At 40.8% G+C, this 21,122-nt stretch overlaps 2 long non-coding RNA genes across 4 annotated transcripts in view; both read left to right on the forward strand.

Annotated features, from left to right (window-relative positions):
- LOC101708188 (uncharacterized) overlaps positions 1–21,122 on the forward strand; it is a 392,264-nt gene that overhangs the window by 115,105 nt on the left and 256,037 nt on the right. The window lies entirely within an intron of this gene.
- Positions 1,888–21,022, forward strand: LOC147821255 (uncharacterized). Its single transcript, XR_015447373.1, has 2 exons — positions 1,888–14,777; positions 16,361–21,022. It is a non-coding gene; the product is annotated as an uncharacterized LOC147821255 (long non-coding RNA).

Below are 21,122 nucleotides of genomic sequence, written 5' to 3' on the forward strand. Positions count from 1 at the left end.
TCCTAGGGACCCACTTTCCACTTTCTTGTCCTCCTTGTACCATTATATTCCAGTGTCAGGACACTAAATCTTGGAGAGGTTCTTTCTCTGGTCACCACCCTGCCATCTTCACAGAAGTATATAAAGGAAATATTATAACTCCCAACCTGCTAGATGTCTGAACACTGAGTTCATATTCTCTGAAATCAAAGAATGAAGCCTAGGAACACTGGAGGTTAAGAGTGGGAAGAATTTATTAAGAGAAAGATAGCTTCTGTCTAAGAGATACAGAAGGGGGCCAGAAAGTGCGTTGCCTGTGGACCATGCTTCTTGAGGGAGTTTTATATAAAAAAAACCATGATGTGAGGTAGGTATAAGGTAGGACCAAACCATAGTGAACTGGTAAGGTTACAAGTATAGTTGCTTAGGTAATATTGATTAAATGGGGATCAAATGGGGAAGCAAGTCATGTAGCAAGCATACATGGACCAAATAAGGATTTTGCCAGGAAGGAGTGGGTTAAGTTCTTGGTCCCCCACCTAAGTGAGTGATGCCTATTTAGAATATCAATCACTCCTGTTCATCCTTAGGGAAAGTATGTGGGTATACTCAATTATCTTTGTCCTTAAGCCTGGCCTTTAAGTAATGCATGTCCAGCCACAATTGTCTTCTACACTAACTTCTTCGAGGGCCTATCCCTGTCTGACTGCCTATAATATTTCTAACTAACTTAGCTGTCTACAATACTTGTACAATTTCTTCTTTCATCCAGTCTGTGCATAAAAGATCAGAGCTAGAGATTCCTGGTTGATAGCTGTATGCTTTCTGCTTCTAACTACTCCTGTTGAAAGCTTTGTGATGGTTCTACTGGAGGAAACTTTCTGTCTGAAATTCCACAGAGCAGTCACCCAACCCCAAGACTAAACAGGTCCAGAGAATGCCAAGTTGCTTCACAAAGGCTTCCTCACCCTGGGCTTTTTGCCCGGCTGGTTCACTGCCTGATAAGGCAGAAGGGAATGAATGACTGGAGATGGAGGCCTTGTTGAGGGCTCCATAACACAAAGACCCTCCTCAGCTTTGGTCTTGCATCCATTGTTCTCTCACACTCTGCTCACAGCCCTTGAGGATACCATTACGAGAGGAAAATGCCACTCAACAGTGCTAAATATAAGAAGGGAAACAAAAACCTAGCCTGCCAGTGGGAAGATGGGAGGACTAGTATCAGTGTTTCCCATGCCCTTTACTTCTGTAAGGCTTCCCTCACTTCTCACAGTGACCAGGAAAACCTGAATTGTGAGCATTTTTATATTTTCTTTCTCAAATAGAGAAGTCAGAGGTTTTAATATTGCATGAAAAATGGTGGAATTGCTTTCTTGTAAGCATCCCCTGACAGAAAGTCTAATTTCATGGAACCCTGAAGATTTTAGCTCTCAATATCTTTGAGCTAATCTCGTATTTTCTGGTACAGACTCACATGGTCTGGGGAAGCCATAGGTCTCACCCAAATCACCTGGGTGAGGAATTGCTAGGAAGATGGGTCAGGTAGGTACTAGGCAGGAGTCAGGCCACTGAGTCTTCTGGACATCAAATGTCACACACTTATAAATTATGTTTCTAGGAATTTTACAAAGAAGGGATGGACAATAATTCCTAAAATATAGGCTCTGTGAAATATGTGGTGGCCCTGAGGGAGTACCTAGTAGCTGTGAAGGAAAGCCCAGGAAAGGAACACTTAGAGGGGCCCCTACCCAACCCAAGACTTTGCCCTCATTTCAGAGGGCGTGGTTACAGCCCACTAAATGGCAGAGGAACTCCTGGGTCCCTGGACCCTCTAGTCTGAAAGGACAGGGCTGCCAGGCTCTGAGGACATGGGGGGAGGGAGGGGGGAGGGTGAGGGGGGAGGTGCGGCCTGCAGAGTGTGCTGTGGAGCTCAATTCACAGGAGCTTCTGGGGCTTCTGGAGCCACACCAGGGGCGAGGCGTGCTGGGGCCTGGAGGCCTGCCGGGCCCCTTCACAACTCCCCAGGAAATGTCTCCAGAGGGTGGTACTGAGGGCTTCGAGGAGGCCAGGGGACTTCCCCAGGATTCCACTTCAGTGTGCTGGGGAGAGCTCCCTGGGGTGCCCTGCACGCTAGCCCAGGAACCGGAAGAAAAGCTTCCTTCTCACAGCGTCCCTCCAGCACGCCCTACAGACTTTAAACTGAACCTCACGCTTGTGGGTAGCACTGGCCAGATGTGTAGCTGAATCAGAAAATTGACGATTTTCCGCAGCACAGGGGGCCATTGAGATGCAATTGTTCTATCTTCTAGGTGTGAACCATTTGGTGCATTTTCAGCCTTGCCTTAAGAACCATTGCTTTTCTCCCTTGTGCCTCAAGAGACAATGTTGTAGGAAATCTGGACCGGGAAAGACCAAATCCTCAAAAGAGGTGGAGGAAAACCAAGGCTTTATTGACCAGCTGGCCCAGTGGAGCTAAGTACTCGGTAAAGACCTGGGCCCCAACATGTAAAAAATGGGGGAGTTTTATACAGTAGTTTAAGTGGGAGAGGGTTTGGGATGAGTGATAATGTGACTGTCTTCAGGTTGGGGCTTTCTTTAGGAACAGGATATTCACATAATAACAGAACATTAGGGTTAACAGAGAGAACATAACAGGACACATATTGTGAATGCTAAAGCTAACAGTATACATATATATATATATACATATATATACATACATATATACTATATATACATATATATATATATTGTGATGGCTTACATTGTGATTAAAGTATCACCTATTGGGAGGGGTTACAGGTCTGCCTATTTCTGGGTAAATAGGAACAAAATAAGGGCCTATGAGAATTCTCAAGGCTTGAAGGCCTAAAAGTTTAAAATTTCTGCATGAACAATAATTACAATAGACTTTTGGTATTGATGAACAAAAAGGGACTGTAGGATTTAGGACTTCCTTCTAGTTTTAGTGTAGTCTCTGATTTGAATAATTAGCACCGTACACCTGGGGCCAGTTCTAAACTACATAAGACATACTAGAGATAATTAAATGGAGAATTCAGCTAAAGCAAAGTGAAGGATTTAAAGGGAGAAAATTCATTGCTGTCCAATAGCACAGTACTAGCCACATTGGCATTTGAGCCATTGATACATATAGTGCAGATGAGAAACTAAATTTTTAACTTAGCTTGAATTCATTTGAAAATAATATTTATTTTAGTTATTAGAAAAATTTTTAGGTAAATTTGAAACAAATGAAAGGATCGTGTGGGAGGTTTTATGGTCCAGGCTTGAAGAGGGTGTACTTCACTCTGCCACCATTCAATAACTAAATCAGGGAGACAAAACTTTCTCTGTATTCTTTTTTTTTTCCTCTCTGTATTCTTTTATGTTTAGTGTTTGGGAGCCTGCAAATTAAACCGACAAAGGACAGATTAGCAAGAGAAAAGATAGATTTTTATTCACATTCATATGTGAGAATTCACAGAGAAATGTAATTCAAGGAGACAGACTTTAGGGCTTCTATACCATCACAATAGGAGAAAAGGCAGAGGAGAAAGGTACTTACAGGAAGACAAATGACTTCTTAATGGGATTGGGGAGAGAAAGGGGATTTATAGGAAAACAGATTACCCTTGGGAATGATAAATGGCCTCTTAAGAGAATGGATGGGTGATATGATACTTTTGTGACTACACCTGTTTAGGCAATTTCTTATGCTGGTACAGACTTCTCTCTAGTGATAGGAGTTGATCTTTCCTGGTTATAAAACTCAAAGGGAAGGGGTTTATGACAGTTAAATTCTTTTGACAGGCTCTGTTTTTATACAGGTAAGAGGAATTTAGAAAAATAATTTTTCTGCCTCTGTTGAGTCTCAAATGCCTTTAGCTCAAAATTAATTTTATGTCATGGTGGCTGTATTTTGAGCCCCTTCAGCTAGAACTCATTACTTAGTCACAAGGGAGACCTTGCCCACGAGGAAAAGGAAAACAATTTCACGCACAGCTAGGCAGGCTCTGTCTCATGAGGCTTAGGTAGGATTAAACCCACTTGGGGCACCAGAGGAGCCCTGTGTGCTTCAAGTCAGCCAGTTTATGCCATTTTGGTGGACATCATGATTAGTTCAGAGTTAGGGATGTGATCTTGGCTGATTCAGTTGGAGTGAACCTCTAGAACTTTGCAGAGGATGTCAGGACACAGACTCCATTCCTTGAGGTAGATCTTGGGCTGCTGGGAGTCACAGTCAGGAGCCTGACTGTGGGAGGCCTTCAGAAGAGACAGAGTCAAGCTATCAATGCTGGTGATGCCATTTGAGGTCTAGGTCTAGACCAGTTTGAAGACAGGTGGTGTAGTCATGTGACCCAATACATTCTCTTTTAACCTAGCCTAGTTTGAATATTTCATTGCTTGCAACAAATAGAACTCTCCTCCCTATGGTGTACTACCATAAGTGGGTTCTTTGGTTTTAAAATCAAGATCTATTCAAGCTATCTCATGAAAATAGAGGTGGACATATATGGAATAAAAGTAGATTCCGGCAGAGAACAACTCCAGAAACCACTGACTCTCTCCACCCTCTCCATGTTCCTGTGGTTTCATTCATTCTTATATCTCTGTTTCTCTGTGAGCATCTGTTCTGTGAGTCATATTGTGATTTTCACTCAGCCAGTATATGAAGATAACCATATGTCCACTGTCATGAGCCAGGCTTACTTTGTACAGCTTGTTCTAGCATCCTTCCTGGTTTAGTTATTTGTCCTTGATTTTCATTTTTAATGACACGATGTTATTAAGAGTAGAATTAAAATAAACCAGAACAGCTCTGGGAGACTTTCTCCAAAGCTTTGCCTTTATAGCTTTTACCATGGTTTTGTCTAATAAAATATGAGGTGCAAGTACAGTGGACTTGGTATCATTTAAAACCATGGTTAAATTTGAAAGAACCCCACCACATAGCATTTCATCCAACTATAACAGAATACACATTTTTCTTAATAGCTTATAGAGCATATTCTAAAATAGACCATATCTGAGTTCATAAATCATGCTTAAATAAATAATACAAAATAATTGAAATGACCCCCTTCATACTATTGGATCATAGTGGAATGAAGCTAGAAATCAACAGAAAAGGAAGACAGAGTTTAAATAATACATTATTGAATAATCAATGGATCACAGAAGAAATCAGGGAAAAATAAAAATGTTCCTAGAATCAAATGACAATGGAAGCATAACATACTAAAACCTATGGGATACAATGAAAGGAGTTCTACAAGGTAAGGTTATAGCTACAGATGCACACATAAAAAGAACAGAATGATCCCAAACAAATAACCTAATGATGCATCTCAGGGAAATAACTGGTAAAAATGAACTGCTAAGTCTATTGCAAAGTGAAGAGTTAATACTTGAAAGCAGAAGTCTCGATTAAGTAGCATCTACAAAAGGCAAGAACAATCCAAATCTGAAACTAATAGAAGGAAAGAAATTATAAAGATCAGAACAAAATTAATGAAATTGAGACAAAAAACAATACAAAAAATCAATGAATCAAAAAGATGGTTCTTTCAAGGGTTGGGAAGGGGGGTCTGGGATGAAGAAGATGAGAGGTACAGGAGGGGAAGGGAAAGTAAAAGGGATTAAGATGTGATAGTTCATTCACAATGCATATATTTACTATGTATTACAATACTATACTAATAAGAAATCAAAAATAAGAAGCCCATCACAATCTGTCTCTCATTTTCAGACCCATTCTTAATGCAAAATAACTGACATCCCTCCTCAAGGACTGTAAACAAACTAAAGCATGCATTTAGCTAGGGATGGCTTTAGCTAGCCCCTTGACCTGGTTTTCCACGGGGGACGTAGTTCAGTGCTGGTTCTGCTGGCCAATGGCTCTATCAGCAAGTTGTGCTGTGGCCTGAGCCTTTGAGATATACAGTTCTTACAAGGTCACTGAGACATTTGGAGAATTATTAGGTGAGGTACATGAACCAAGTGCAGAAAATTGAGGGCCAGGAGAACTGGCACAGAGCTTATGAAAAATGTTTGGAATGTTCTCGTTAAGGTGTTGTTATAATTTTTTTTGAATTTTAATTTTTGTTAGTACATGTTTGCATTACATAATGATTACATTCATCATGAGGAGTTGGTACATGTACTAACAGATCTCAATTCTTTTTTTAATCCTCTTTTCCTCCCCTCTCTCTCCCTCGGTGCATCTCTTGATCCCCTTCCCATTTGAAAAATTTCCGTACTTCCTATTCTCTACATTTTATTTTGCACTTTATTTATATTTTGGGCTTCTCATATAAGGCAAACCATATGATTTTCAAGCTGTGTGTCTGACTTATTTCACTTAACATTGTAATGTCTTATGTGGTATAAAATCTGTATGTCATTATCTTGTTTTTAGTAACACTTTTGTATTTCTTACTAATTCTATTTATATGTTTCAATCTTTTTTTCTTTCGGTGTCTTCCAGATGGTCAAAGATGAACCCCTATGCAGCATCTTCATTTGGTTAGTTTTCTGCTTTAGACAATCATTTCCATCACCTGTTGTCTCCAGCTTTGAGAGAACCTACTGGAAATAGTGTTCATAAAAAGGGCTTAGGCAGGACCTGTGAAAATGTGGGAAGGTCACTGTGATTGAAAAGAATGCTGTGAACAAACAGTCCAGACTGCCTCCTCCTGGGCATGTGGCAGGATGGTGTTTCTTTACCTCCTTTGAAGTTAGGTGTAGCCATGTGACTTCCTTAGGTCAATGAGATGAGAACAGGAAGTGCTGCATGCCACTTCCTGCAGAAGCTTGATCAGCCACCATATTCTTTTTTCCTGCTGTGTTGGTTGAGAAGCACATTTGGAAAGGAATCCATTATTAGCTTGCATCCTGAACTGTCTAAAACTTTCCAATAGCATTTCTCTGCCCCCAACCTACATTAGACATGTAGTGTGAATGAGAAATAAATGTTTGTTGTGTTAAGCACTGAACTTGGAGATTATTACTGCAGCTTAGCCTGACTGATACAGTCACTGAAAACTGGGTTTGACAGGGTGAATACATTTCAACTCATCTGCTAGGTTATTTAATAGAACTGCATTTTCAAATCTTCTGCGGCATATACAAAATATGTTAGACAGGGTGCTTGGCAACATTTCCCTGGCTGAACTGAGAGCTATTTTTTTTTTTTTTGGACAGGAAATAAATTTACTTTTGGCTCTTCTAATTTTTCCTTTCTTTTTTTTTTTTTGGTATTGGGGATCGAACTCAGGTCCTTGCGCTTGCACAGCAGGCAGCAATTTTTTCTTTTTCATGTGATCTTTTCCTGGGAAACAGTGAAATTGCAGAGCCAATCATGTGGCTCCTGGACATAGGAAGATATCTGGGAAAAGAGCAAAGGAGAACACCAAACACCTTCTCCACACTGAATTTATTTGCTCGCTTTCTGCCTGGAGTCAATATTTCTTTAACTGAATAATCTCAATTCTCCTTTTCTTACTGTGGCTTTTTCCTGCTCGGTAAGTCACAAATGCTATGTTTGGAGGTACTTCATTTAACTAGGAGAAAAATCATTTACTGAATGATGTGTTTTTCCCTAAGAAGCAAATCTTTCATCAATGGATTCAGTAGGTGCCTGTGTAGGAGCACATGGTGGAAATCTTACGATCTATGGTGTCCCTTGAGGCTACCATTTAAAGAGGGGTAGAGGCAGTGCTAAAGTTGATAGAAGAGATAAGGGGGAGATAAGCTTTTGAGGACTATGCATTATCTAAGGGGCCATAGGAAGGACAGTGATTATTTTATTTGGTGATCCAATTGTCTGTCTTTGGAAAATAATAGGATGAAGAGTGAAAGTCACAAACAATACCTTTCTTACTGCCCAGGTACAAATGAGTTATTTACAATCTCTGCTGTCTTTAGGTTTGGGTTTTTATTTTTCTCTGAACTACAGATTAAACCTTAGAAAGGTTTTTCATGGAAGAGGGAGAAACTATTAAAAGGGCTCACTTACTTGCAAATGTTTGCAAGCAACTATATTATTTGTTCCCTTCAAAGGGATCTCCTTGAGAGACTATAAGCTTATTAACATAGAATTTCTAAGTTGTAGATTTTTAGAACTTTTTTCGAAGTTGGATTTGAAATGTTCCTTACATACCATTAAATCATTCATTTAATAAGTCTGTTGAATACGTGTTATAGGTTGAGTACTGTGAAGAGCTTGGGAAATAATTGAGTAAGTTGCTTAGCTCCCCAAAGATATTTACCAACTCTCCAAGATCACAGACAAATAAACCAGGTGCTTTCTCCATGACCTTGATTAATATAATGGAAGACTTATGGATAGAATATAAAGGCTATGAGACTGGATTTTAAGATTTCATCTACATAATGTTTATCAGAGATTCTAAAATAAAAGGTTTTGGAAAGTTTGAAGATAAAAATAAAAGCCCAAATAAAGTTGTAACTAAATTATTATTAGAAAAAAATGGACTTGAATACTAAAGACATTCCTGGTTACAGAGACAATCACTGCAAAATAACATGAGGTTTAGTTCATCAAGATGATATGAAAAATTTAATTTGTTATTGCCTCAAAATAGACAAAGCAAAAATCGATAGACGTACAAAGAGAATTGAAAATTATACACTACAGTCATATGGAGGATTCAAATGTGTCTCTCTTAGGGAAGAAGAGTGTTACTGTAAATTTTGTAGTTGGTGTCTCTGAGTGAGAAGGAGAAGTTTTCACTAGGAAGAGGCTAAATAAGGAGCTTTGGGGGTTTCAGAGTGTTTTACATATTGCTCTAGGTGGCATTTATGCAAGAATACATTTTATAATGATTGAACAGAGATTATAAACGTTACTTATGTTTCTGAATGTATATCACAAATATAAAAATATTAAGTAAATGAAAATTCAGAAAGATAAGCAGCCAGCATTAAGAAGGTAAAATTCTTCTAAAAGAAGGAAAAAATAAGGGCATAATGTTTTGAAAGGAAAATGCAGAAAGCATACCAAGAAAGATGAGTGAGCAGCTGTGTCACAGGCTCATGATAAATCATGAACACAACTAGTGGCATTCACATGAGGACTGACCAAGAGTGGGCTTTGCCCTTGGAGACAAGGACATGTGTGTTTGGGCAGAACCTGATTGGAGGGGCTTGAGAAGAAACAGAGGAGAGCATCAGAGGGTGTCATGGTGTTAGGTAGGACTCCTGTAACAAAGAACCACAAACTAGGTAACTTAAACAGCAGATATTTATTATCTCCCAGCTCTTGAGGATGGAAGTTCAAGATCAAAGTGCAGGTAGGGTTGGCTCTTTCTGGACGCTCTGAGGAAAGGTTTGTCCTTGCCCCTTTCCTGGCTTCTGGTGTTTGCTGGCAACTTGGTATTCCTTTGCTTCTGTTGCATCACTCTGATCGCTGCCCCATTCTCACACAGCATTCTGTCTGTGTATACTCTCATTTCCATTTCCCCTCCCATAAGGTCAACAGTCACTTTGGAGTGGAGTATACCCCCGCCCCAATATGACCTCATCTTAACTAATTACATCTGCAATGACCAAATTTCCAAATCAGGTCACATTTGGAGGTCATGAGCATAGTCTTCAATATATAAATTTTGGAGAGGCACAATTCAACCCAGAGCAACAAGTATGAGTATATTAGTCAGCTTTCTCTTATTGTGATGAAATAACGGATATAATCAAGTTAAAAGGAGGAAAGGTTTATTTTAGCTCACAGTTTCAGAGGCTTCAGTTCATCATCATTTGGACCCATTACTTTGGGTCTTTGGTGGCACAGTAAATCATGGAAGGAGTGTGGTAGCAGAGACCTATTGTTATGGCTTAGATCTAGAATGTCCCCCTAAATTCTCATATGTTGAAGGTGATTCACTCATGGGGGCACTATACTCATGAGTGGATTAATTCACTCATAAGTTTGCAGCTGAATGTGCTATTAGGGGATGGGGCCTGGTCAGAAGGGCCTGGTTATTGGGAGCATGACCTGGAAGGGTGTATCTCCCTCTGGTTCCTCCCTCCACTCTGTTTCCTGGTCGCCATGAGATGAGAAGCTTTCCTCCACCAAACCCTCCCACATGCTCTTCCTGCCAGGTGACATTGACTGAATTTTGTCAAAACTGTGAGCAAAAATAAACCTCTCCTCTTTTAACTGTGCATGTTGAGTATTGTGCTTCAGTGATGAGGATAATGACTAAGACCCCTGTTCACCTCAAGAAAAGAAAAACAAGAAAAGAAAAAGCAAGAAAACAAAGCAAGAAAAGAAAAACAAGAAGCAAGGAAAGAAAAAGAGAAGCAAGCAAGAAAAACAGAAAGGAGCTGGGAGTCCCAATATCCCCTTCAAAGTCACAGTGCCAGTGGTCAAAGTTTCTACCACTGTGCCCTATCTCCTAGTGGTTCTACTACCTCCCAATAGCACAGCAGACTGGGGACCAAGCCTTCAATGCATGGGACTTTGTGGTGCATTTTGGATCCATGCAACACAGAAATCGGCTGTGCTAGAAGGAGGCATAGAAAAAGTGTACATTTTTAAAAGACGGGATGATTAAGAGCTTGTTTATATATTGACCGAAATTACCTGATAGAAAGAAGCAGAACTGATGATTCAAGACAGAGAGGGACTGCTTGAAGGGTGTCCTCGGGTGATAAGAGGTGAAAGATTCACCACCTAAGCAGAAGCATGAGCCAAAAGATGAGTGAGCACATGACCATGGTAACAGGAGGGAAGGCAGACAACTGGGCAGGATGAGATCTGTTGGCAAACATGGCAATGGGATGGTATGCAAGTCTTCCTTCCTTCCTTCCTTCCTTCCTTCCTTCCTTCCTTCCTTCCTTCCTCTCTCTCTCCTTCCCTCTCTCCCTCCCCCCTCCCTCTTTCTCCTCTCTTATTTGTCTGAGAATAGAAAGAAGCTGATAGGAGAAGAAGAGATGGAGGTTTGCCAAGGGAGATGTGAAATGCCTTCATAGAATAATGAAAAGAAATGTTTTAGGATTGCCAAGGTACACTAAGGGCTCGCTGTAGAGTAGAAGCAGTGAATTGAAGTCTGTGTGTTTGAGTGCTGGTCTCCAGCCTAGTTAGCTCTGGGGGTCAGGTACAGAGTATGCACAGAGTTGGAGTAAGATAGGGACTGTTCTACCAGGTTGAATACCATAGAGTGAGAGAGGCAAAGGAATTGAGGGAATTTGCAAAGGAGTGATTAAAGGTCAGTTCATCAAATCCAGGTTAAAGAAGGAAGTAAGGACATCTGGGAGTTAGGGATAGTGGATCAATGGATTGAGAGTCTTAGCAAGGTGAGAAGTCTGAGAACTGAGGTAATGCAGAACACATTGGGAAGATGGCACGTTTTCTTTGTTCATCATTCCCCATGGCGCTGCATGGTAACATGGTCTATTTAGAGGGCCTGTGGGACCTGCTCTCTTATCCCTATCCTCTTCTCTGGCCTTTCTGCTGTTCCTCTTCTCAGCTATCTTTGGCCACACTATTCTACTCTCTGTCCCTGTAATATCCTAATTAGGTCCTGTTTTGGGCCCTTTGCATTTGCTATTTATTTTTAAAAATTTTTAAATTTTTTGGTTTTTTGAGACAGTGTCTCACTACGTAGTTCAGGCTGGCTCTGAACTCACTATCTAGCCCAGGCTGGCCCCAAACTCACTATGATCCTCCTGACTCAGCTTCCCAAGTGCTGGGATTACAGGCGAGTGCCACCACGCTTGACATTGCTATCTATTCTTTCAGGATCTCTTCTAGGTCTCTGCCTGGTTTGGTTCTGTGCCAGTGCAGGTCTTTGCTGAGATATTGTGTGTGTGTGTGTGTGTGTGTGTGTGTGTGTATCTCTGGCCACTTTTAAAAAAAGCAGACCCCAGCTGGGCATGGTGACACCTGCCTGTAATCTCAGCACTTTGGGAGGATGAGGCAAGGGGATTGCAAGTTTGAGTCTTGCCTGACAAGTAAGATTCTGCCTACTACACCAGTAATGAAAAAAAAAATAGCGGATTCCTCCCAAGACTTCCTAACCCCTGCTCCTGCTTCCTTTGTCCTATAAGTCTTTATCATTCCACTAAATGCCACATATATGGTCCATCTCCTTCAGTACCATGCCAGTTCGATAAAGGTGCAGATTTCCTACCATTTTAGTCTATTTTGTATTGCCAACATCTTAAACACTGCCTAGTGTGTACTGATCTGTTGAATGAATGAATGAAAGAAAGAAAGGGGACAGTGAACAAAGAGTATAAGGTTTAAACCTGAACTTAGGAAGAACAATTATAGATAATTTGTGGAAAAGTCTAGAGTAAGATATTATGTGTATGGCAGACATAGAGAAAAAAACTGGAGAAGGGGATGCCAAAGATTTGTGAGTGCATCAAGGGTTTTGTCTAACTAAGTATTGCAAAGTTATGGTGCAGAGTGTTGGAGAGAGTGACAAGGAAGGAGTAGGTATAACTCAGGGATGCGGAGCCCACTGATGACATCAATGAGGGTGATATGTTGTCTAATGGGCTTCAAGGGTAGAGAGTTTAGGGAAGATAAAGGGAACTTGGTAGAGCAAGGAGGATACCTACGGCATCTCCACGCCCCACGGGATGGGAAAATAGTCACCAGTGGAGAGCCACAAGGAAGCAGTGTCCACGGAGGCCAGAGTTTCAGCAAAAAAAACCAACCAACAACAACAACAACAACAACGAAACAACAAAAAAGGAAACTTTTGGAAGAAAAGTTATTCATAGAGGATTTTGCTGACAGCACCTTGTAGTTTTAAAGGCCAGAGAGGAAAAGGTTTTTAGGAGTTGGGGTAAAATTAGTAACAAACAGAGCTTTGAGAGAAGGAGAATCGGGCTGATGACCCTGAAAGTCCGAGGCTTCTAGTGATGACCAATGACACCTATTCATTCCGGAATACACAAGCAGCTTCTCAAGGGCACCACTTAGATCAGTGCTATTATCAATGCCTTATTGGAGGAGAAGAGACCAAGACCCAGAAGGCTCCCTATCTTATCTGACTCTGCCCAGGAGAATTCCAAAACTCACTCTGAAGTGTTGCACCACTTTTGCACTGTCTAGACCTGAATCATGGCAGGCTCAATAAAGAGCTCACCAGTGAGCTCTTCTTTCATTCTTCTTTCATTCAGAATCACTCCTGTCTATTGCCAGAAATGAAATATTGAGAAAAAAGCAAAGAAAGTTTATCATGACTGAGGAAAGAATAGTACTTCAACATTTATTGATCATCTGTGAGTGACAGCTTCATAGACTTTGTGTTTTTAAAGATCTCTTATGATGTGGGTATTCCTGTTTTCACAGATGAGGAGACTGAAGTTCAGAGAAGTGGCTGCATGTCTGAGGTCACAAAAGGCAGGGCTTGCGATTTAAAACCTGTGCTATTTCTAGGATACCAACCAATGACATTACACTTACATTACCACTTGATCCAGATAACTATATTAAGATTATAGCATAGAGATCATGTGAATGTTAAGACTTTTCAAGATGATGATTGGATAATTCAATTCCAAAATGTAATTCCTGACTTGAGAATAAGCACACTGCTTTCCGACATGATGGCGTGGAAAGAACAGTGCTCCTGTGGATCATTTAACGTTTTATCTACAGAAAGAAAACATTATTGTGGCTTCAGTTTACATGCTTCTATTTATATTGCTGTAAGCAGATCACTGTGTTTACAAAGGCCAGTTCTTCAAGACTACTTTTCCCATTAGCAATTAGTTCAATGCTTTAGATTGTAAAATAAAATGTATATTAATTATTTTTGAGTGAGAATTTTTGTTTTGAAATGTTTTCCTTTTTGTTTCCTCTAAAAAATCCTCTCAGTCTTTTTTATTAGACTCAGAAAACCCTTCTCATTCTATTTGCACATCATCCAATTTCAGGCTCTTCAAAGTTGGCAGGCCTGGGAGAGGTCTTTACTATACTGGTGAATCATATAAGGACACATTTATTTGCTTTGATTTTTAAAGACATTCAGGAGGGAAAAGGGCAGTGAACGTTTGGTTATTTACTGCCGGCCTGACTCTGTGTGTGGTTTCTGACTTCAGCGTCCTGTCTGTGTTGACTGTACCTTCACGTTTCAGCGCCCCTCAAAGGGGGCTGTTTGCTCCTGGAGCTATCTGTCCATCAAATCAGGAGCCAACTCCCAGAGCCTAAGCCTGAGCCCAGGCATGTCCAAGAGACATCTCTATCAGGCCCTCCCCAATGGTGATTCTTTCATTCTGCCATGGGCAGCTGCTTCCACACAGCAGGTACCTTAGACAGCGAATCCCAGCTCACCCTTAGCTCAGCTGTGTCTGGTCTGGAAAGCTTGTTCTTTGGCCTGTGCATTTCTGTAGCTGAGACTGCATTTGTAAGACACCAGGTTCCATTCATGCACAGAGGCTGCACAGCACAGCACAGGTGGCCTCTGTGGCTGTACAGCTCTCCCTACAGCCTCACAGATCCCTAGTCTCCTTGTTACAACTGGAACATTTAATCCATTGCATTTAAAAACTGTATGGAGGTAAAATGCATGTGGAATCAACTTTTTGACAGATGCATGAAAGCAGTCAACATACATAACATTGTCATCATCTTGCCCAAGTTTCTGCTACGCTATAGAACATCATTCACCTCTGCCTGTGGTCTCAGACTACCTCTGATCTGCTTTTTGTCCCCACAGATTAGGTGGCATTTTCTAGAAATGTGTGTCAATGGCATCATTAAGCAAGTACTCCTTTGTGTTTGACTTCCTTCATTTAGGATAATGATGCTGAGAGTAAGTCTACCATTTTTTATATATCTCTTTTTTTTTTGTTACCTTATTCTGCCTTTCCTGCTGTCTTTGGGTTATTTAAATGTGTGTGTGTTTGTGCTTTTTTTTTGTAGTGGGGATTGAACTTGGGACCTTGTGCTTGTGAGGCAGGTGGCAGCACCACTGAGCTAAATCCCCAGCCCTAAATGTGTTTTTTGGGGAGGTTTAATAAATTTTATTTTGTTTTATCCCATTCACCCCCCTCAATAAATGTGTTTTTTAAGGATTCTATTTGATTTAATTTATCTCTGGGTTTTAAAGTTATATCTTTGTACTATTTTTAGTGGTGCTCCCAGGGGATTTGATTGTACATATGGGATAGTTATACATTTTTTTGTCTCTCAGCTCCACGTCTTTAAAATTTTTTTTTTTTTTTTTTTTGCCTTTGTTTATGATACTAAAGCTGGAACTGGTAAATATTTCTCCTTTGCCAGCTAGTGCAATGTTAGACTGTGCCAACAGAGGGAACTAGAGGGCTGCAAGTCTATGGCAAAGAGGGCCTTTTCTTTGGCTTTGGGTTCTTTTCCCTCTCTTGGGCTGGCTGCCAGCATACCAGCATGAATGTTCAGAAATTCTCGATTTTCAGAGTTCCTCTGCTACCCAGATGTCCTTTTTTTGCTGCCCCCTCCAGCCTGCTGCACCGTGATGACTTTCTGGGCCAGCTCTATTCCACACGTGTTGGGGAATTCCTGGAGGCTTTGTGCTCCTGTGGTAGCCACAGCTTCCCAGGGAGGTCTTAGTCTTAGCTTTGGAGGGAGAAGAGTTCTTTCAAAGTGCTTCACTCCTTCCTCATGTGATCACTGTCATCCCTAGAGAAAGTGGATGCTTCCTGGATTTACTAGTCCTTAAAATCTACTTTTAGGCATTTAAGAAGTAAAACACTTTTTACTAATGATCAAGTTTATTTTCTTACTAAAATTTTCTTTGTTCAGACAACTAGCCTGGTTTCTGAGCTCTTACTAGACTTGGACTAATAGTATTCTTCATGGGTCATAGTTAATGCAGCATTCACCCCAGAATGTACAAACCACAGGTTTCCTTTCAACACCATCCTTTATGATATAATCATCACATAGATTGCCTCTGCCTTGAGTAGAAACCCAGCAACGTGCTGTTGTATCTATTGAAAACAAACAATGAGGAAAATAAAGTTGACAATTGCCTAGGTATTTACTATTTAAATTCTCTTTGTTCCTCCACAAAGATTTCCTTGGTATCACTTCTAAGCTTGAAGAACTTTCTTTAGCATTTCTTACCAATTAGGAGTGTCTGATTCTCTTAGTTTTATACCAGCTGTGTTTGTTTTCATGCTTCCTTTATCCTTGAAGAATATTTTCCCTGGATATAGAATTCTGGGTTGACTTGGTCATGACTTTCATGGTTGCTAGTAAGAAGTTGGCAGTCTTTTGAGTCATTTATTTCTCAGCATGGGATATGCTATTTTTGTCTGGCTACTTTCAAGATTTTTATTTTTAATTGTTGATGTTTAGTAGTTTACTATGATGTGTCCCTAAGCACAGTTTTCTTTGTTTTTCTGCTCTTCGCAGTTTGCTGAGCTTCTTGAACTTTGATGTCTTCTACCAAATCTTTGAGGACCCCTAGTCAAGCTTCCAAGCAAGACCAAGTCCCAACCCATGTTGGGTGTGAGAGAAAAGAATGCGAGGAATGAAAATTGGAAGTGATTTCAGTCCTTACCTCTTAGATACTTTTCTGCCTCATTCCTTTTATCCTCTCCTTCTGAAGACAAGTTAGATTGAGAATTTTCCCACAAATTCAAGACTCTTTTAATTTGTTTTCAATCTTTTATGTCTTTGTTCTTCAAAAAGTTTAATTTCACCTTTAAGATCATTGATTCATTTTCCTGTCTATTCTACTATTAAACTGATGGAATAGATTAGTCATTCTCAGATGTGCATTGTATTCTTTAGAGTAGGGAACAGGGAAAGGGAACATTACCAGAACCTCTGCAGTAAGTCCTAGTCTCCTGAGAGCCACGGCAGTACACGGCGAATTACAGGAAAGGTAGAAACATGAGACTGAGGAGAAGCTGAGCTTTGGGTCTGATCAGTGCTGCTCTGGGTGGCAAAGACGAAAGCCCCCAGCTTACCGCACCTTTTACTCTGTACTCAGTACATCGGGAGAAACAAATGTAACAAGTGACTTGCCGAGAGTTCAGTACATCCTGCGTAAATAAGATGTAACAGTCCAAGATCAAGGAGGAACTGAGTAGATGTTTGTTCCTCCCAGGATGTTCTCAGCTCCCAGGATGTTTCTTTTCCTGGAGAATCACAGACAGCATCACCAGATCATTGAGGTCTCAGTTGTGACCAGAGGCCAAAATGGAGTTATGTCTCAGAATTCCATAGCTGGGCTGTAGGCAAGAGAACTAGGCTAACCAAATGATTTTTCCCTAAAATTATGTAGCATCGCTCATAATTATGTAGCATCGCACACTTTAAGTCCAAAGTTTCCATTTGGTCTTTTTTTCTGTTTTCTGTTCTTCTGCTAAGATTCCTATCCTTGTGAGAATATTTTATATTTCCTCACTGAACACAGTGGTAACAGCTAGGATGTCTTCTCACCTTCAGTTGAGTTTTCCAGCTTTAAACTGGGATATTTCCTGTCCACTTTGCAGAGTTTGTACACCATGGTGGGTTCTCTTCTTTCTGGAATGCCTCCACATTTTTCCAGTGGTGCTGACAACTGTAGTTATTTTTCCTCTGGACAGAAAGAGGACAAGTTTTCTTTCAGAAACCACTTGATACCAACAGCACCATCACAGCTCACCTGAGGGCCAGAGCCACTAAGGTGGGGCACTCACTGGGCACCAATCCCTTCTTCCAAGTTCCAGCTCCTTGCAAATCCTGTCAGCCCTTTTTCCCACCTCACAGAGGCCTCAGATAGAGTGTCAGTATTTTCTCCAGAGTTTGTATTTATTTGCAAGGGGGCCATTCAGATGGGAAATTATACTATGTTATATTATACTGTTATACTATATTACTATACTATAGTATATATTATACCTTTTAGAAGTGAGACTCAGTTAGCCACTGCCTTTTGTTATCTTGGGCATGGGTGTGAATTTTAGTCCATAAACACAGGTATATGAGAACCCAAGTATTTGATATAATTCAAGTTTATTTGTATATAGAGCCCCCAACTGCACACTTGTTCCCTACTCCTAGGTTCATGTGATACATCATGAACATGGTCCAAACAGGTTCCTGTGGACTCATCTTTTATTGCTGTATATGTGGCCCCATCAAATCACCCGACTCACTGCTGCTCCTTACCACACTGGCTTGGGTACTTGGGTTGCAGCATGCAGAGACAGGGGAGCTGCCACTTCTGCTCCAGAGTCACACTCTTTCTGGTGAAATCATTGGGAGGGAGGCATGGACCCCCACACCTCTTTTGTCTTCCAGTCCTCTCCATTCCTCTGTCCACAAAGGGGAACTTGGTCCTCTGGAACAAATTCTTCTTTCAAGTTTCTTCAAGACACTTTTTTTCTCTGTAATGTCCAGTGTTTTCTTAGGAAGTTAGGCTTTTGGAATATCAGAGAAAGGAAGGTGTATGAGCTATCTTTGTTTCCACCATGCCAAATGCTTTCCTCAAAGCTATGAGCTCAGAGCTGGCTAAGAGCTTACATAAAGCAGAATGGGGGAGTTTGGGGAAAGAAAAATCACAGGAGGAAGAAATCCCATAGCTTGATCTCTCCAACATTATTCAGACAGGGGAAATGGCTTACTCATCCCTGGGTCTCCAGTAAGCATCTCAATGCCTGACACATGATGATTTTTCAATAAATGTTTACTAAATGAAAGAGCTAATTCCTTATATAATATGGGGAAGTATCAAGATTATGACCCTCTGTTCTCTGAGCTAGAAAATGAGGATAATGATGCTGATGTCACAGTGTTGTCATAGGATTAGATGAGATTATACACACCTTGTGAAGAGTTTTCTAATTGTAATGTTTTATTGCTGTTATTATAAATGTTCACTGAGCTGAGATAGAACTGGCTGGTGTCTTTGACTAAAGTCTGGGTGATTCCAGGCAGATCCAGTCAACTGGAAACTTTCTTTTATCTTTCTCCCGGAGAAGCTGTACAATTTTAATGTATTTTTTTTTTGCTCTCCAAATTATTTATCCTCCTGATAACAGTTTTTATGTCAGTTTGCTCGATTATTACTGGATGACAAGGATCTATTTTGGATTAGATTCGACCCAGCATGGAGTAACTGGTTCAGACTTGAGAAAAATGAGGACATTATTGTATCTCATCTTTAAGGCATGCTTTGGCTGTTTGCATATTTTCCTTAGACTTTAAACTGAGTTCTAATCATGTGATATGTTAAGGTATACTTGTAATGAACCTTTTGAATATGGGTAGAAAATTCTTTCTGGAATTCCTGGTGAAGTAAAGAGTGAATAATCTGTATCTGTAGTTGGAACCTTTATAAATGGGTTCAGGGTTTAATAAGAATTTATAATTCTGATGTTCTTTGTGTATGAAAAGGACATCATTCATTTCTGAAGAACTCAGTGATAGGATGGGCTGGCTGGTACTCAATGTTCTGGTGTCTTTCATGGAGCTCATTAGGATGTGGCAGATTGCATACTCTCTTTTCAAAAATCCTGAACACCAGCAAACACCTGAACCTTAAACTGAAGCTTAGGACTGAACCATGCAATAAGGTTAAGGTCAGGGTTTGAGGGACAGAGTGATGGACACAAATTCTATGAAAGGCCGACAGAAAAGTCTTCAGTCCCTATGGACCCAGGGGATGAGGGATATGAGCCAAGCTTGGAAGTGAGCTCCAGGTCCCAATTGTCTCTGTGTGGAAGTGGGGCAAAGACAATGGGGGATGATGGCTGTTTTGGGAGGGAATCTGCAAGCCTTGAAGATCAGCATGGAGAGGACAAAGGCAGAAACAGAAGGTCTAGGTCCTGAAGGATTGGAAACACCTTGCCTTTGGACGAAATGCCTCATCTTTGAGCCAGAGGTCTTCCAGTTCAATTGGTAAATTTTTTTTGAATGCAAGACTTTGTATGAAATGATGGGATAAAGGAGAAAGTTTATATTCCACCACTACCTTCTGGAATTTTTTTTATTGATATTGCATACACTGATGCACACCCACATGCACGCACACACGCAGAGTTGCTTTTAGGACCACTTTCATATGCATTATAGTATGGATGCTAGAGTTACAGTCTGAGGGCTGGTCCTGGCACCACCATCAGAAGATGTGTTTCACTAGGAAAATTACCTAACCTTTCTGTGCTTTAGTTACATTGTCAGTGAAAATAAAATAATAGGGCCTATTCACAGGGTTGGTGTGAGGGTGAAATGAGCTATTTTGTGTAAAAGTCTTGGAGCTTTGGCTGGCATGAACTGAGCAACTGCTCTCTATTTACTGTCTTTCTGTAGAGATGGGAATATTGGGAGCCAGATCCATACAGGGACAATAGTGGGTAATTATGGGTGATCCCAAGTGGTGTTAATTTAGTTGAACTCAGCGAGGAGGGAAAGAGGGTAGGAGAGCTAGTGGGAGAGCTCAAGAGGGCAGCTCTAAGAGCCTAGTAAGAAGACATCAAAGGCCTCAATCTAGTAAGAAAGGACAGCTGGGTGCTGGGCAGAAAGCATAGTACCAGGGAACTGAGTACGGATCCCATAAGGTTAGCAAAACAGTCTACACCATGAGGTTTAGCAGATGTGAATGGGCATCAAGGTCCTGAGGTAAGAAGGAATGTACTGCAGTATGGACTCTAGGCAGAGGCTACTGAACCCTTAGAGGGGGATGGCTTACATTTCTTTTGCTCTTGGAAGAACCTAGGTGTGGTATGAAGCCTGGCTGAGCTAGGAAGGCATTGAAACCCAATAACGTTGCTTCTGTGGCTACTACTGTCACTACTGATGATGTTGTCTGTTGATTATGCATCAGGAACTGTATTAAGCACTTCATTCACTTCCTACCATGGAACCATATTGCCCCATCTTTTCAGGTGGAAAAAACACAGAAATTAAATGTCTTACAAAGATCACAGATTAGTGAGTGCTTGACAGCTAGACCTCAACTCTTCACTACTTAATATACTGCCTCCTAAAACTTGGAACAGAGCTGTCTGGTGTCAGAGAGAGAGAGAGAGAGAGAGAGAGAGAGAGAGAGAGAGAGAGAGAGAGAGAGAGAGAGAGAGAGAGGCAGAGACCAAACAGAGTGGAGTTACAGGAATTCAATAAAACTTATGTCTGGCAGAGAGGTCAGGAGCAGGGTAAAGCAAAGAAAGAAAACCATACCAACAGA

Source organism: Heterocephalus glaber, unplaced genomic scaffold (assembly GCF_053883595.1).
Source record: "Heterocephalus glaber isolate CG9 unplaced genomic scaffold, H.glaber_assembly_v1.0 deba00001755, whole genome shotgun sequence".
Taxonomy (NCBI): domain Eukaryota; kingdom Metazoa; phylum Chordata; class Mammalia; order Rodentia; family Bathyergidae; genus Heterocephalus; species Heterocephalus glaber.